This window comes from Hemiscyllium ocellatum, chromosome 42 (genome assembly GCF_020745735.1).
Source record: "Hemiscyllium ocellatum isolate sHemOce1 chromosome 42, sHemOce1.pat.X.cur, whole genome shotgun sequence".
Lineage (NCBI taxonomy): Eukaryota > Metazoa > Chordata > Chondrichthyes > Orectolobiformes > Hemiscylliidae > Hemiscyllium > Hemiscyllium ocellatum.
This window is the reverse complement of record NC_083442.1, coordinates 28,461,833-28,478,078: the sequence shown is the minus strand read 5'-3', so window position 1 is coordinate 28,478,078 and position 16,246 is coordinate 28,461,833. Positions and strand designations below refer to the sequence as shown.

At 42.1% G+C, this 16,246-nt stretch overlaps 1 protein-coding gene across 2 annotated transcripts in view; it reads right to left on the bottom strand.

The window, feature by feature from the left end:
- csk (C-terminal Src kinase) overlaps positions 1–8,580 on the bottom strand; it is a 140,313-nt gene extending 131,733 nt beyond the window's left edge. For both annotated transcript variants that reach the window (XM_060853724.1, XM_060853723.1), the window contains exon 1: positions 8,474–8,580. The gene's annotated coding sequence lies outside the window, so the exon portion shown is untranslated. The remainder of the gene's footprint in view (positions 1–8,473) is intronic.
- Positions 8,581–16,246: the final 7,666 nt, after the last annotated feature.

The window sequence follows — 16,246 nt, the reverse complement described above, 5'->3', positions numbered from 1 at the left end:
TCTCTGAACATTTTACTTCAACTGAGGGGGGGGGGGGGGGGGGGGGGGGGGGGGGGAGAAATGGAACGACAATTGAAATTTCATTGCTGTAGTCAAAGAAATTCTTATAATTAGATACTAGAGTGAAACAATCTGGGAACATTTTATAATCATTGTCTTCCAACAAGGTTCACAATACCTTATTTCAGTTTATAAATATTATCCTTTATCCAAAACAATTCGTGATTTATTCATATCCAAGATACATTCATAACATTATTTGCAATTTACTCTAAGCATTAGTAATCAATACGGTTGCTGCAAATGCATCCAATATATTCACAAAAAAAAATCACTCCCTTTTCTGGCTGATGGTCAGAGACAGTCTTTCTTTAATGCACTTTTGTGCATTGCAATCAAATCTTCAACAGCATAATTGAGGATATGATGGTGACCTTTACAGAGACACTGTATAAGATTGTTTATCTTTGTTTCAATTTGTAACCCGGCAGAGAAATTGGGAAATGGCAATATAATGTAACTGTTCCTAATATGCTTAAAATGTCTGCATGTAGAGATAAAGCTAAAACACAGACTCCAGGTGGTAACATCTAAGAATCCAAATGAGTCATGTGTCAAAACACATCACTGAATGCCAGCATTTTACAATACTGCGCTGAGAGAACACCAACAGAATTAGTAGATCCTGTTCCTATTAGGCTTACATAGACAACATATCTCATAAATCACTACAGCTATCTGCTGCATGCCAGTGATATCTAGCATACAATGGTTTACTGTACTATATTGGAATACTGTCTTGTTTGAACACTCCAAGCTATTTGTGTCATGTCTACTTGAAATGCCAACTTGTCAGCTGTGCAGCTTGCGCTCAGCTCTCCAACGCTAGATTGACCAGATTGGCATCCTGTGCATCAATGCCTCGAGCTTCCATTGAGGAGAGAATACACAAATGGCAAATGTACGTTTTTTTTTAAAAAAAGCATGACACCAACAATACTAATTTAATGTGAGCATTCTTTCCCTTCTCCTCTTACATATTTGGTTTAATAAACTATTTTCCCTTGATCCCTGATGAGCTACCCTGACCCAAGTTTAGCCTTATGAGAAGAACCATGCAATGGACAACTGAACAGACACGCAGCATGAACAGGACCACAGACCAGATTTATATAGCTCCAGATATGCCGGTCAAATGCGTTCCTGTGCTTGGCAATTATTCAATACTCATGACCTTTGATCCAAAGATGGAGGAATTTGGTAGTAACATAGGATTCATGTCAGAAGGATCAAGCCCCTAAATCTCTTCACATAGCTTATTTTTTGACATACGACAGTCTTTGCAAATTAAACATGGCTTTAAATATCTAAATTATTCATTGTTAAATATTGTCCAAAATTGCTTACATGTGCAAAAGTAAATCATGAAGCAGTTCGCATTCAAAGAGGTACAGCTTCAAGATATCAAAATAGCCCTGTGATGGCTCCTCAGGACATCTCAAAGAAAGTCAGAAACAAGTATTGTGATCAAATATATACACAGCACAAACAACAGAGAAATGACCAGAACAACTCTTCAGCATGCTAAATGAGTTATTGGACAGAGAATCTGGGAACTCTCCTGCTTCCACAGGATCTTTTATAGCCATCAAGGTAAATTGGATGCCAATTTTCCAATTCATCCAAAAGACAGCATTTTTAATAATTCAGCACACACTCTGCACTGCAATGAACTGAATCTAGATTATTTCCCAAATCCATAATTTATTATCTTAAACTACTTTTTACACAGCAAAATTTGCATGCATATTTTCCTCTTTTGCAAAAACCTTATTCGTAAGATTCGGAAAAATCCATTATAAAACATTGACTTGTATATTACAGAATGTGCAAAGAAATTCAACTTGTATCCAAAGAGAATGTTCTATTTTTGACTGCCTCAATGCAATTGTATTACAGACTGTATTTTGTAAATATCAATACTATGTTAGGCACACAGCCCAAGTAAAACATCTGAACTAAGTTACAGAAATAAATCACTTTAGAAAAAAACTTCCACTTGAAGGTGCCTCATTACAATTTCAACAATCTGGATATTTGCAATGCATACTCTGAGGGGATCAATACAGAACCTTACCCAATTGTGCTAGTGTGCAGCTGGCCCTGGCTGTCGGGCATTCCTAGACCCTTTGACACTCAGTAATGCACATTTCAGAACACCAAAATGAATGCCTCCCAACTGAATTGATGGTCCTGTTGCCACGATTGGTGTTTAGCTCAATGTATCCACAGAGCAGAGTCCTGTGTGACAAAGCTCCATGGGGTGAACTTCAACAAAAACCGAAACCAAAACCACCGCTGTGCTCTTAGCAAAGGCACATTCCAAAACTGATAGATTTCTAGAGGTAGTTAGCATTTCGACAGAAGTCTAAATGATCATATTGAATGGAAGAACAGACCCAACCAGCCAAATGATCTTCTGCTCCTGTGTTGATACCTTTCTATCACCGAGGGCAGCTTGTGTGGGGTGAGGATAAAAATTCAAGCATAAGGAAGAAACTGATGACAAGGGCTTTTCACATTACCAGCCAAGTTATTAGATTTGTATTCCTCATCAAATCATACAAGTACTTAAATCATGGAATAACTGCATCATCCTCTTAGAAAGATACATTTTAGCACATCTAAGCGGTAGGAGGAATACAATGCAAAAGAAATCGAATGAAACAAAGTTGCTTATTGTTAGTTACACCTTTTAGAATATAATATCTACATAATATTCAGACTCCACTGAATAACATCCAACCGTGATCTGTACAAATATTACTGAGTGTTATGCAAAGGTTAATTCCTTCTACTTTGGAAAAATGCAAACACAGACAACAGGTAGAGAACAATGCATGTACTATAAACCTTTAGCAAGATATTGATATATTGGCAGGAAATATCAGATAAGGCACGTGAATCTGAATAATTATAGCATTTGAAATTGTTCAGAGTGTACAAATTACAAATTAATTACAGCTGATTTCTTGTCAACAATGCGATACTTTCAGAATAAAACTACAAAACCTTTGCACAAATGACAATTGTTAAGAAAGTTGATGGAACTTATGGTGACTAATGCATAATTTGCAAATGGTGTTAAAACATCTGACAAATATAGCTTAGTATTTGTTCACAGGCAAGGCTGGAACTTACTGTACATCATCCCAACTTTGGTGGCTTGTTTTGTGGCAGAAGGCAGTTCACAACCAACTGCATTGGTATGGGACTTGAGTTTCATAAAGGGCAAATGAGGCAAGGATGCGAGCCAACCAATTGGACTGCTGCAACAATCTGTTCATTTTTTCAGTCCCTTTTACTTTATATGAAAGCAAGAATTTTATTTTCAACATAAATGATTCAAATTCTGACGTTGTTAGAGAGGAATCTGAACATTCCTTGGATTATTGAACCGCTAAATTTAATTTCTGTTACTACACCTATAACCTCAAAGTCAATATAAAAATGAACAAAAAACTATCAAAAGTAGACATGAGTACTCAATCATTTTGCAAATACAGGCTGTCAGAATTTCGCAAAATTTGAAAACCTATTGTAAACTGAAACAACAATCCACAAAATATTGCTCTTCAAAACAGCACTAAAATACTGCAGTGAACCAATATTTCAAAACAAAAATAACTGAACCTGCAACTTCCATTGTATAATACCACGAAGATCATAGCCCATACAACAACGTTGTCTTTTCAGGATTATTAAAAACATTATAGTTACATTTGCACACTGTCAAAATTAAAATTGAAGGAGGCAAAATCTTATACGATTAAACTCTTGGGGACAATAAACCAATCCTAGGCAAACTTTCCATATTTCATTATTGAAACAATCAACATAGGTGAAATATTGGCTTTTCCACACATCCTGCCCTCACTAAAACAAATTTTGAGTGTATAGCTGACTGGAGAGTTAAATTCAGACATTTTGTTCCCATTTAAGCTAATAACTTGCTGAATGCAAGCTTTTGTGTTGCAATAGCCATACGTCAGATTAAAAGGGCCATTGATGGACAAGCATGTTAATTTGAGTTGACCTCCGAACTCAAAAAAAGAGAGCTGCTGTAAAATGAGAGGAAACAATCTATTCATACTGATAACTGCATTGCTTTTACAATCCACATGCTCACTTGAGTTCACAATTTGGACTGATTATTCCATTAATCAGCTCCCAGATTTGAAGTCTCATTACCAACATCAGCAAACTAAGGGTGTCACTAACCTCATGGCAGAGCTGCAATGGTTGCCATGTCAAATATTATGACACCAAAGGAAAGCACCAAAAGAGTAAATTATGTGAAGGTAACAATTTTACAGGATCTTGGATGCCTCATTAAAAAATTCACTCAGCAACAACATATCGGCATAATTCAGAAAAGAACATGAATCAGAATAGATCCTTTTTATAAAGTATTTGACGCCATCTTGGATAAATCATTCCATAAACAACAAACATTGTTTTCATTCTTTGCAAGTTTATGTTTTGCAGCTGAAGTTGCTCCATTTCTGTACAAAGTACAAGGTCATGTAAAAACAGTGCTGTTAAGCGTGACCTCCAGGCGTCAGACATAGTTATGAAATCATAAATGAACATGCTGCTGCCTGAAAACTTTAATCAAGACCAAACAGCTGACATAACAGCAACTTACAACCAAATGTTTATCCTAAGAGTACACAACATAAACTGCAGGCTGACTCTTGACAAAATGCAAAACTTAAGTTAAAATACAAAACATTACAAACATCTTCCACCTTGAAAGAACCACCTTATGAAATAGAGACCCTATCTGTCATTCCACAGAATCTGTCTACCCAATGTTCTAGACTTCTGTTATTTAGATTTGAGCAGTCATTTCTGTATTTGAACAGAACCAACCAAATCTTTTCAATTGTTTCTGGTGCATGAAAATGACTAACAATCCAGAATTAAAGACAAGAGCAGAAAACGTTGAAGACTGCAAACATCTGCCACTGGTAGAGTCTTAGTTTGGAATCAAAAACACCATTTATAATCTGAAGTGATCATCTTAAGCGACACATGAGACACTACAAATTTCTCCATTTTAAATATAGTGCAAGAGAAAACTGACAAGATTATATCTCAACATATCAGAATCCTGCTCGATAGCTATAATGTACTCAAAGCACCTGACCACTATTATATGATATGATCACACTAAAAGCCAATTCACATTATTCTGAAAGTTGTTGTTCTGCGCCATACTGTTCTTAATTAGTTATGTTTTAAAGTAAACCTAGGGTGTATGGAAAAAGTAAATTGCATGAATTTGACACCCAATTTTAAAGTGTACAGAGCACTCAACCACTATAAAAATATTAGTAACTTCCAGTCACTGTGCATCCTCAGTACAGATTCATATTTGAAAACCTAACATTCACATGAAGAATAATTTCTTTGTTCAGGTATTATTCTGCTGTATAAAGCAGACATTTATAGCACAGAAATAAATTGATAAATACCATCAAGCAATAAGCCAAACTACAACTCTTTTTACGACAGTTTTTAAAATTTCCCTGAATTCCATTTCTAGTGTCTTTGCTAGTATTAAAATGTAATAGGAATGCAGATATAATCCTTTGGTCTGATATGGTTTCAGCAGGCAAGAAAAAAATACTTCTAATACCATTCACATTTACCAGCTCGGTCTCAACCTTACACCCATATTCTGATATGAATATTCAAGTTAGCACTTCTATTGTGAGCACTAAAGATGATGGATATGAGAAAACATTGTGCAGCACCAATCCACAAGTTGAAAGGTAATCATCTTTGATCCTGTTCAGTCTACAATATAATGCTATCTAAATTATTTAACATGTTTTAAGGATCATAACTCATTAGCTGCTCAATAATTCATGTATTCAACATTAAATATCAACACAGTCCACATACATCTCATCCTAACTCTAAATTTAGAAGATAAAATGCAGGCAACATGAGCAAAAGCAGTGCATAGGCTATGTCTGTAGAAGTCAGATAGCCAGATTGAGAAAAGAGCAACTGGAAATTTAACTGAGATGCTCAAAATTATTAGTGGATTTAATAGAATAACCAAAGAGTTTCCACAAAAGATACTGAAAGAATTGAAGGATATGAGAATAATGTTGGATGGAGGTACTGTGACAGAAAATCTACAATATCATTAATTGAAGACTCAAACCACTCCCTGCTCCCATTTTCCAAATTCTGATGAAACCTTAAATCAGGATTCAGTAGGGAGTTCCTTTACACAATGAGTTGTTATTGCATGGAATGGATTGTCTCAAAGGGCAAACAATAGAACCAAATTTAACAGTAAATTCCAAATGACAACTGAACAAATGTTTGGAGGGAAATATATGACAGAACAATGAGAAAAAGACTGACTGGACAGTTCTTACAAAGAGGCTTCAAAGGAATAACATTAAATTATTTCCGTCTGCTATACAAATCTATGATTCTACAATCAAATTTGACTCGACTGGATTACAGATACAGACAATTTTAATGCACCTTTAAAATACTCAACACACTGGGTCAGTGCAAAAGAAACTGCATGCAACTAGAAAGAATGTCACCAAACTATTCATTGTAGCTCCAATCGCAACATTTAAGAGGGATTCCAATTAATAGCTTTGATTTCTCGGGACACAGGGAAGAGTAGAGAAACAAAATTAATAACTCAAGTGAAATTGGTACACGTGTCAGGTAGAACATCCTCTGCTTTGCTGAAATGTACAACTCTTTAATGCAGAATTTCACTGCTGATGTTGCTCCAAGTGAACAGTTTCAAAATTAGCAAGATCCTCCATCTTAACCAGAGGGAGCAATGAGAAAATCAATATTCAAAACATACACTAGCACAGGTACAAAAGTAGACCATTCAAGCTATACTGTTCCACCATTTAGTGAGATCATAGATCTTATCATCACCAACCCATTTTCCTGGTTTCCCCATAACCTTTGATCATCTTGATAATTAAACATCCATCTATCTCAGCCTTGAATATTCTTCATGATCCAGCCCCACAGCCCTCTGTGGTAAGGAATTCCACAGATTCACTATCAGAAGAAAATCTGAAAAGTGGATCTTTACCTGCTGCATTAGGATTTGAACATGTCTCCACAGGATTAGCCTCTGGATTACTTTGCCACTCTCTTCCCCAAAACCTTTCTAAATGCACCACTCCCTAATTAACTCACATATACTCATGTACTTCTTATAAATTAAAAAAAAATTGCCCTATGAAATCTTTCATCCTTTGCCTTCACTTCAGCAGTGAAAACTGTAATAGCTCTGGCATCAACCTGTTCGGTGTTCATGATGTCTTTCTGCAACCAGGGGGACCTCCACCTGAAGGGGGAAGGGTGTGGGGAACCCATCTCCAACCAGGGGGACCTCCACCTGGAGGGGGGAGGGTGTGGGGAACCCATCTCCAAACAGAAGGACCTCCACCTGAAGGGGGAGGAGGGTGAGGGGAACCCATCTCCAACCAGGGGGACCTCACCTGAAGGGGGGAGGGTGTGGGGAACCCATCTCCAACCAGGGGGACCTCACCTGAAGGGGGGAGGGTGTGGGGAACCCATCTCCAACCAGGGGGACCTCCACCTGGAGGGGGGAGGGTGTGGGGAACCCATCTCCAAACAGAGGGACCTCCACCTGGAGGGGGGAGGGTGTGGGGAACCCATCTCCAAACAGAGGGACCTCCACCTGAAGGGGGAGGAGGGTGTGGGGAACCCATCTCCAACCAGGGGGACCTCACCTGAAGGGGGGAGGGTGTGGGGAACCCATCTCCAACCAGGGGGACCTCCACCTGAAGGGGGAGGAGGGTGTGGGGAACCCATCTCCAACCAAGGGGACCCCCACCTGAAGGGGGGAGGGTGTGGGGAACCCATCTCCCACCAGGGGGACCCCCACCTGAAGGGGGGAGGGTGTGGGGAACCCATCTCCCACCAGGGGGACCCCCACCTGAAGGGGGGAGGGTGTGGGGAACCCATCTCCAACCAGGGGGACCTCCACCTGGAGGAGGAGGCGGGGGACCCCCAGCTGCAGTGTGGGGCGGTGCATGGGGCCAGGAGCAAGGGGAGGGGGTGCACCTCCTCTCCGGGGTTTACATCCAGCTTCTCCTCCGCAACCCGCGGGAGCTCCGAGCTCCCCCCCAGGGTACTACTTCCTGATTTGTCTCAGGTTACAGAAAGTCCCTCCCAGCCGGGTTCCCTTTCTGATCAGGCGGAGGCTGCAACAAGGCCTCAGGTACAAACCCGGGCTCCGAGAGGCTCCGGAGGGTTGTGGCGGCCCCGAGGCCTCCTGCTGCCCTAACGACCTGCCGTGTAAGATTTGAGGGGGAGGGGAAGGGAAGGCCGTCAGCGCCCATGGCATTTCCCCCAAATCAGTCGCTGCCCCGGGACTCACCTTCTCTGCCTCACTCACCGCCGCCGCTCGAGCTACACCTTCCCGTCGCTCCGCACAACCGCCCGAGCGCAGCGCTGGGCGGGGCCTTGCCGCCCGCCGGGCCCTGGGCCAATCAAAACCCCTCCTCCCGACTCCCCCTAAACCGACTCGGATTGACAGCCCCCACTCTGTCCAATCGGATCACGGGGCTTCCGCCAGCTCGCCAATCAACAAGTCGTTTTCGTCACCGATTCTATCTCGATTGGTCAGCGTCCGGACCAATGGGAGGATCTGGCCTCCCCATTGGCCGAAGTGGTTTGGAGGGCGGGTGGCAGCCGCCTTGCCAATCACACCTCCGCCCTGGCCACACCTGCCAATCATGGCGAACGGGCGGGGCGAAAGGCATAGTTAGCCAATCAGGGATTGGATCCGCAGAGGCAACACAGGCGGGAAAATTCGAAATTATGAATGAAAACTATTCCCGACTGTGCAATAATGTCTCAGAAAAGGTTGATGGAACACTTTATATTCCATTCAGGCAAAAGCATCAGTGGTAGAAAAATAATGAATATATTGGAATCTTTTGCTGTGTGGCAGTGTCTTTGTCTCTGAGCCAGCAGTCGTGGGTTCAAATCTCATCTGCTGCAGATGTAAACCTAATCTGGAGAGACACAGGGCGGAAACGGGCAGCATGAAAAATCCCCCTGTATGTTTGGTTTTTAATGAGTGCTGGAAATAGTGACTGTACTTGTAAACATAATGTAATGATGGAAGAAACTCATTTTTGGTTTTGCACCTTACATAATTTTAACTTTAAATGTCATGTATTTGTCTTCAATAAATGCCAACAATATTGTTTACTTTGGGAAATAAAACTCATGCTCACAAACACGCTCAAAAGCAATTAATACAAAAGTAAAACACTGGCTATCAAAAGTCTAAAACACAGGAACTATTGGAAACACTCTACAGGTCAGACAGAATCTACAGAGACAGAATTAGGGGGCAAGGGCAGGACCTTCGCTGAGGGTTTCCTCAACCACACCAGCAAATTCAAATAGGGGTCAGATGCCGAGACTTTGCAAGAAACAGTCATTCACTGTGATTTTCCCCATGATAGTGGGAATTGAAACCGGAACTTCCAGGTCAGATGTCAGGTGCGACTCCCTGCTCCACAAGTCCTGCTTCAAGCATTGCAGTATCCCAATGTGTGCCAAGTTATTGCTGGTCCTTGGTCTACAAGAGGTGGGGGGACCCTTCTGGAAAACAGAAGGGGACAAAGACAATGATGTACACCAATCAGTGAAGAACATGGATCAGGCTTGTTTCCCAGTCCCAGGAATCATAGAATTCGTTAGTGAGCAGTGTTTGTTTCTACCAAGTACTGAAAGCCTTCGAGTTTCTGGGTTTCAAATTAAAAATACCAGACATAAAAGTGCCTAACACCAGAACAAGGAACAGGTCACGAAAAACTGGACTGTCCAATATAAACTGAATAATGCAGTGGTAGGTTAATAAGAGGGATGCCACTTCAAAATGGAGGCATTTTCTCTTCAAATTGGGGGGGGGGGGGAACATACTACAAAGAAGACAGATGCTTTGTCAGGCATTGAGAAGGACATGGCTATGAGAGACATGGGAACATCACCTGCTGTAATGTTCTGTCCAATCCACTCAGCTTCCTGACTTGGAAAAGAACACTGTTCCTTTTATAACATAGAATCATAGAGATGTACAGCAGTGAAACAGACCCTTTGGTCCAACTTGTCCATGCCGACCAGATATCCCAACCCAAACTAGTCCCAGCACACAGACCATATCCCTCCAAACCCTTCATATTCATATACCCACCCAGATGCCTTTTAAATGTTGCAATTATGCTACCTTCCACCACTTCCTCTGGCAGCCCATTCCACACATGTACCAGTCTGCGTGAAATGTTGCCCCTTAAGTCTCTTTTATGTCTTTCCCCTGTCACGCTCTAGTTCTTGACTCCCCCACCCATAGGGAAACAAACCTTATCTATTTACTCTATCCATGCCCCTCATGATTTTATAAACCTCTATAAGGTCACCCCTCACCTGCCGATGCTCTAGGTAAAACAGCCCCAGCCTATTCAGCCTTTCCCTATAGCTCAAGTCCTCCAATCCTGGCAACATCCTTGTAAATCTTTTCCGAACCCTTTCAAGTTTCACAACATCTTTTTGATAGGAAGGAGACCAGAATTGCACGCAATATTCCAAAAGTGGCCTAACCAATGTCCTGCTTAGCCACAACATGACTTCCCAACTCCAGTACCCAACACTCTGACCAATAAAGGAAAGCATACTAAACGCCTTCTTCACTATCCTAACTAGCTGTAACTACTTTCAAGGAGCTATGAAGAGTTATGCAATCCAAGGTCTTTTTATTCAGCAACTCTCCCTAGGACTCATTAAATGTATAAGTTTTGCTAAGATTTGCTTTCCCAAAATGCAGCACTTCACTGGCTCAAAGTCCTGAAACTCTCTTCCTCACAGCATGTACCTGCAATACATGGTCTGCAGTGGTTCAAAAAGGGCAACTCGCCATCACCTTCTCAAGGCCAATAGGGATGGGCAATAAATGTTGGCCCAGCTAGCAGTTCTCTGAATGAATAAAAACAATTGAGACAACAGTCAGACCACTCCCCCCTACTCCAATGCAAAGTCCAAAGACATGTAAATTAGGTGGATTGGCGATGCTAAATTACCCATAGTGTTCAGGGATGTGCAGGTTAGCCACGTTACCCGTGGGAAATGTAGGGTTAAAGGAATAGGTTAGGGGGTTGGGTTTGGGTGGATAATCTTGTGGACTCGTTGGGCCAAGTAGTCTGTTTCCATGCTGAAGGCATTCTATGATTCAGATTAGCCGTGATTATAATGTATAGTGAAACAGGCTCAGGGGCCTGAAGGGCACACTTCATCTTTTCATTCTTAGGTTATCCTGTCCATACTGGGACCTCTGCAGCCACACAGTAACCAGAAGTACTGCCCTGGTCCCTAATAGGGGCATTATCTCTAATAGCTGAAATGTTCACTTAGGTAAATCTGGGATTCGCAGTGCTGACTGGAAAACGCCTCTCAGCTTCCTTCATTTGGCCTGAAGTGGTTCTTATCAAGCCTGACTAGCTGCCTGTTGCATGCAGACTGCTACCCAGTCTCTCTCTGCAACCAGCCCCAGCCCTGGAAAAGATGTGAAATGTAGGTTTTGAAGAGACGTCAACAGCCTGAAATATTTACTCTGAGTAGAATTTAATGCACTCCAGTGAGGTTGACACTTACTGACACTTACTGAGGACTGGGGGGGGTGGGGGGGAAGGGGCAGGTGGATCCTCACCACTTTTCCCATCTGTTTCTGACTAAATGTGGGTTGGGAAAACTGCCTTACAAACCTGCACCCAGTGAAAATACTCATTCTGTTAGTTTTCATCCAGTGGTGACCAAGGGTCTCGCCAGGAGGGAAACCCAGTAACCAAACCTAGTCAGGAATGCTTGGAGGACTTTTCAGGGTGCACTTCCCTCATTCAAGGTCCCTCAATTTCCAAATAGAGGGACCCAGCAATGCGAAGGAGCAAGTAGCCTTCTGAGAGTCACTGCCGCTGCTCTCCCCTTGCTGCTGACCATCTTCCCCGTGACTCCTACTCCCTGTCCCTAATGCCACCATTCTCACATGGGGCCTGGACCACTCAGCAATCCTGATGAGTACACTACTAGCACCAAACACCATTCACAGAGGTGCTGCTGAACAACGTACATCTGCTGGCCTTTGCTTGGCTATCAGAAAGAAAAAATCTGTGTCTGCTCCAGTAAAGTGTCTAATTATTACTTAATCTTTTTTAAGATCACTTACAGCGTGAAACAGGCCCTTCAGCCCAACAAGTCCACACCAACCCGCTGAAGCACAACCCACCCCCCCCTACATTTACCCCTTCACCTAATTCTATGGGCAATTCAGCATGGCCAATTCACCTAACCTGCACATTTTTGGATTGTGGGAGGAAACCCACACAGACACAGGGAGAACATGCAAACTCCACACAGTCAGTCGCCTGAGGCAGGAATTGAACCTGCATCTCTGGTGCTGTGAGGCAACAGTGCTAACCACTGAGCCGCCCATATAAAGTAACATTCATCTCTCATCAGCTTTCCAATTAAAACTGTTAAGCAGCAAGTTACTACAAAAATAGCTCGTCTCACATTCATTTTCTGAAGAATGGAAAATTTTCCTTTATTATTTCACAGAACTGTTGGAGTTGCTGACAAGGTCAGTATTTGCTGCTCATGCCAATTTACTCTTGAGCTTCGTGGTCTGCTAAGCAATTCCAGAAGGTAGTTAAGGGTCAACCACATGACCAGAAGCCTCAGGCGCCAAGGAGAAAGTGAGGACTGCAGATGCTGGAGATCAGAGTCGAGAGTGTGGTGCTGGAAAAGCACAGCAGGTCAGGCAGCATCCAAGGAGCAAGAGAATTGACATTTCGGGCATAATTCCTGGTGAAAGGCTTATGCCCGAAATGTCGATTCTTGTGCTTCTTAGATGCTGTCTGACCTGCTGTGCTTTTCCAGCACCACACTCTCGACTCAGCAGCCAAGTCTAGGTTAGATCTGATAAGGAAGGCAGATGTCCAGCTCTGAAGAAAATGTGGGTCTTTCAAATAATCAATGTTAGTTTCATGATCACCATTATTGAGATTAGCATGATAGTCCAGCTGCTATTTGGGAATGAAATTTGTGGGTGGAACGGTGGCACAGTGGTTAGCACTGCTACCTCACAGCACCAGAGAACCGGGTTCAATTCCCACCTCAGGCGACTGACTGTGCGGAGTTTGCACGTTCTCCCCGTGTGTTTCCTCCGGGTTCTCCGGTTTCCTCCCACAGTCCAAAGATGTGCAGGTCAGGTGAATTGGCCATGCTAAATTGCCTGTAGTGTTAGGTAAGGGGTAAATGTAGGGGTATGGGTGGGTTGTGCTTTGGTGGGTCGGTGTGGACTTGTTGGGCTGAAGGGCCTGTTTCCACACTGTAAGTACTCTAATCTAAATAAATGATGATACTCATTTGAAGGCATGATGGGCCAAATGGCCTTCTTCTGCACTGTAAGAATTCTGTGTTGGATTGAATTTAAATTCCAGAAATTACCACTGTGGTATTTAATCCATTGGTCTAGTGACATTAGCGCAGAGTCATTATCTCCTATTCAATAATATTGACAATAGAGCTGAAAATTTTGCAAAATCTTCACCGTTGATCATATTGTATGAGCTATCTGGTAGGTTTGAGTGACCATATGGAAGACCCAGATGTGAAAGGCTTACTCCTGCAAGAGCCTAACCAAGGATCTCCCACTCAGTCCTGAGGATATAACATGGTGGGTGAAACTTAAGGTACTCCTCGGTATTGACCTTTTCCGATCTTTACACCCCTATACAACTCGAAGGACTCTCTGCTCCTCCTCACATTGTGTGGATTTTTATTGTATAACAAATGACCAGAACATGCAAATTGGGTTTCAGATTAATACCCAATCCAAAGAATTAGAATTAGCTTTGTTGTCACATGTACTCACATGAATTCAGTGAAAGGTTTACAAGTCGGCACTAATGGCGCCATCTTAAGTACAAAGGTACCTAGGTACAGATTCGTAAATAAAAATCCTTTGGGAAAAACGAGAAAAATAAGGAAATTAAAAATTCACAATAACAGCCCTTCCAATCCAGTCTGTGCTGGCACCTAGCCTCCAGACTACGCAAGGCCTTGCCTCAAGGCTCTCAAGGCCAGGAGTCCACTCTGACTTCACCCCAACGCCAGGAGTCCACTCCAGCTTCACCTCAAGACCAGCTGTACGTTCTGAGGCTGAGAGTCCACAAAGACTTCAGAAAAGGCTCAAGGACAGGAAGTAAAAAGAAAGGACAAGACCTTTGGCATTGCAGCACTCCGTCAGTACTGCGCTAAATATCAGGCTTGAGGATGGTTTCAGATTGTGGAGTTGGGCTTTATTGCACACTTTCAGACTCAAAGGGGAGAATACTTCCAATCAAAATTTCCTGAGACACTGATTATTTGTGGTACCCAAAACACAAATACAGTAATTGGCTGATAACAAGGCTTTCTTTTCTTTTTCTACTCTCTCTGCTATCAAATAAATAAGGTGATACCATATTTTTCTGTTCAGTTGGCCCATTTGCCTATAAGGCTTTGCATTCCTTGCCCGTTTCCAACTACTTAATCATCACACATTCAGATGATAAATATGAAGGCAAAATTACACAGGTTAAACAAAGGGCTTATTTACAGCAATAATTAATACATTCAGGAAACGTAAAATGTCTGCAGACAGCAACTTTGCCCGCACTCAAAACCACAAAGGGAAACATGCATAATGCAAACAAAAATTTTAAAAAATTAACACCTGCCTCTCGTAGCTGACCAGATCTTGCAAACATATCTTGCTCGTTTGACACAAAATGAGACCAGATAGAGATTTTGGTGTTGCTCCCAAAACAACCGGGGTAGTCTGATCTTTGTTTTATCACAGCATAATTTCACATAGCTGGAAATGCAGGAACTGCTAAGTTGGTGGACACTACAGGTTTTGTCTCTTTATTAAGAATTGGATTCCACTACACTGCTTGGGAAAGAAATAAAGCAATTCTAGCTAGTTAATGCACGATTGCATAAACCATCCATCCACCTTCTTGAAGTCAGCAGGCATCTGAATCATGAAATCTGTTACAGTGCACATGATGTGCTCTAAACTCACAGCGTCTATTGTGTCATCTTTGTTTCAGCAGGAAGTTGAACAGCCCTGAGTTTAAAATGGCATGTCTCAGAGGTAGAATTGTTATCTCACCAATTCATGAACATTTTCGTTCAATTGAAACATTAAACCAAGGTCCCAACTTCCTGCTGAAGTGGGTGTAAAAGATCCAACGGTACTGTTTCAAATCTTTATCCCTTGTAAGCGTTTCAAAAAACCATGTTATCTAGTCGTTATCAAATTGCGCTTCAGGAGCTTGCTTTGTGCAACTTGGCTGCCATAATTTCAAGATTACAACAATTCAAAAGGACCAAGATCCCAGGGAGACTGACATTGATTTTCAAGGTGGAATTATTGAACACTGGGCGCAGAAGTGAGCTTTAGACGGTGGACAAAACTCTCTGTAAATTGCAGAGTGAATTTAAACTGATCTCCATCAAAAAAACTCTATTTCTTTCATCTCTTCTTCTGATAGTCCCTTGAAATAAGGAGGATATTTGCCACAGTATATGGCAAGAATCTGCATTTGGAGTCTTTTATCATGGGGAAGTTGTCACACCCTCTGCCTGACCAGGAGATGTTCTTTTATGTGCTATCTGCCATGGTGTTTTGGAAGAATTTGTTAACCAATTTGATGGTGTTACACCCTTCTTTGAGTGGAATTCAGAACATCTTGCTCCAGAGGCAGGGACTAAACATTGCAGCAATGACATGTCTAGTTTCCTAATATATGTGCCCAAGACAAAGTTAAAGTCACAATAATCTTACTGGACCGTAGGGATGTTCCCTCATTGAAGAGTTGGGGGTGGGGGGTGGGGAAATCAGTCAACATAGGACTAAGAGTGTTATTCTTAAATCCACTCAGCATACGAAACAAGGAAACTGAGCTCAGAATGTCAATTGAAATTGGCAGGTATGATATTGTGGTTAGCACAGAATTGTGGCTGCAAGGCATTCTGGGCTGGGAACTACATATCCTAGGGTAGATGTCCTATCGAGAGGTCATGCAGATGGGCAGAGTGG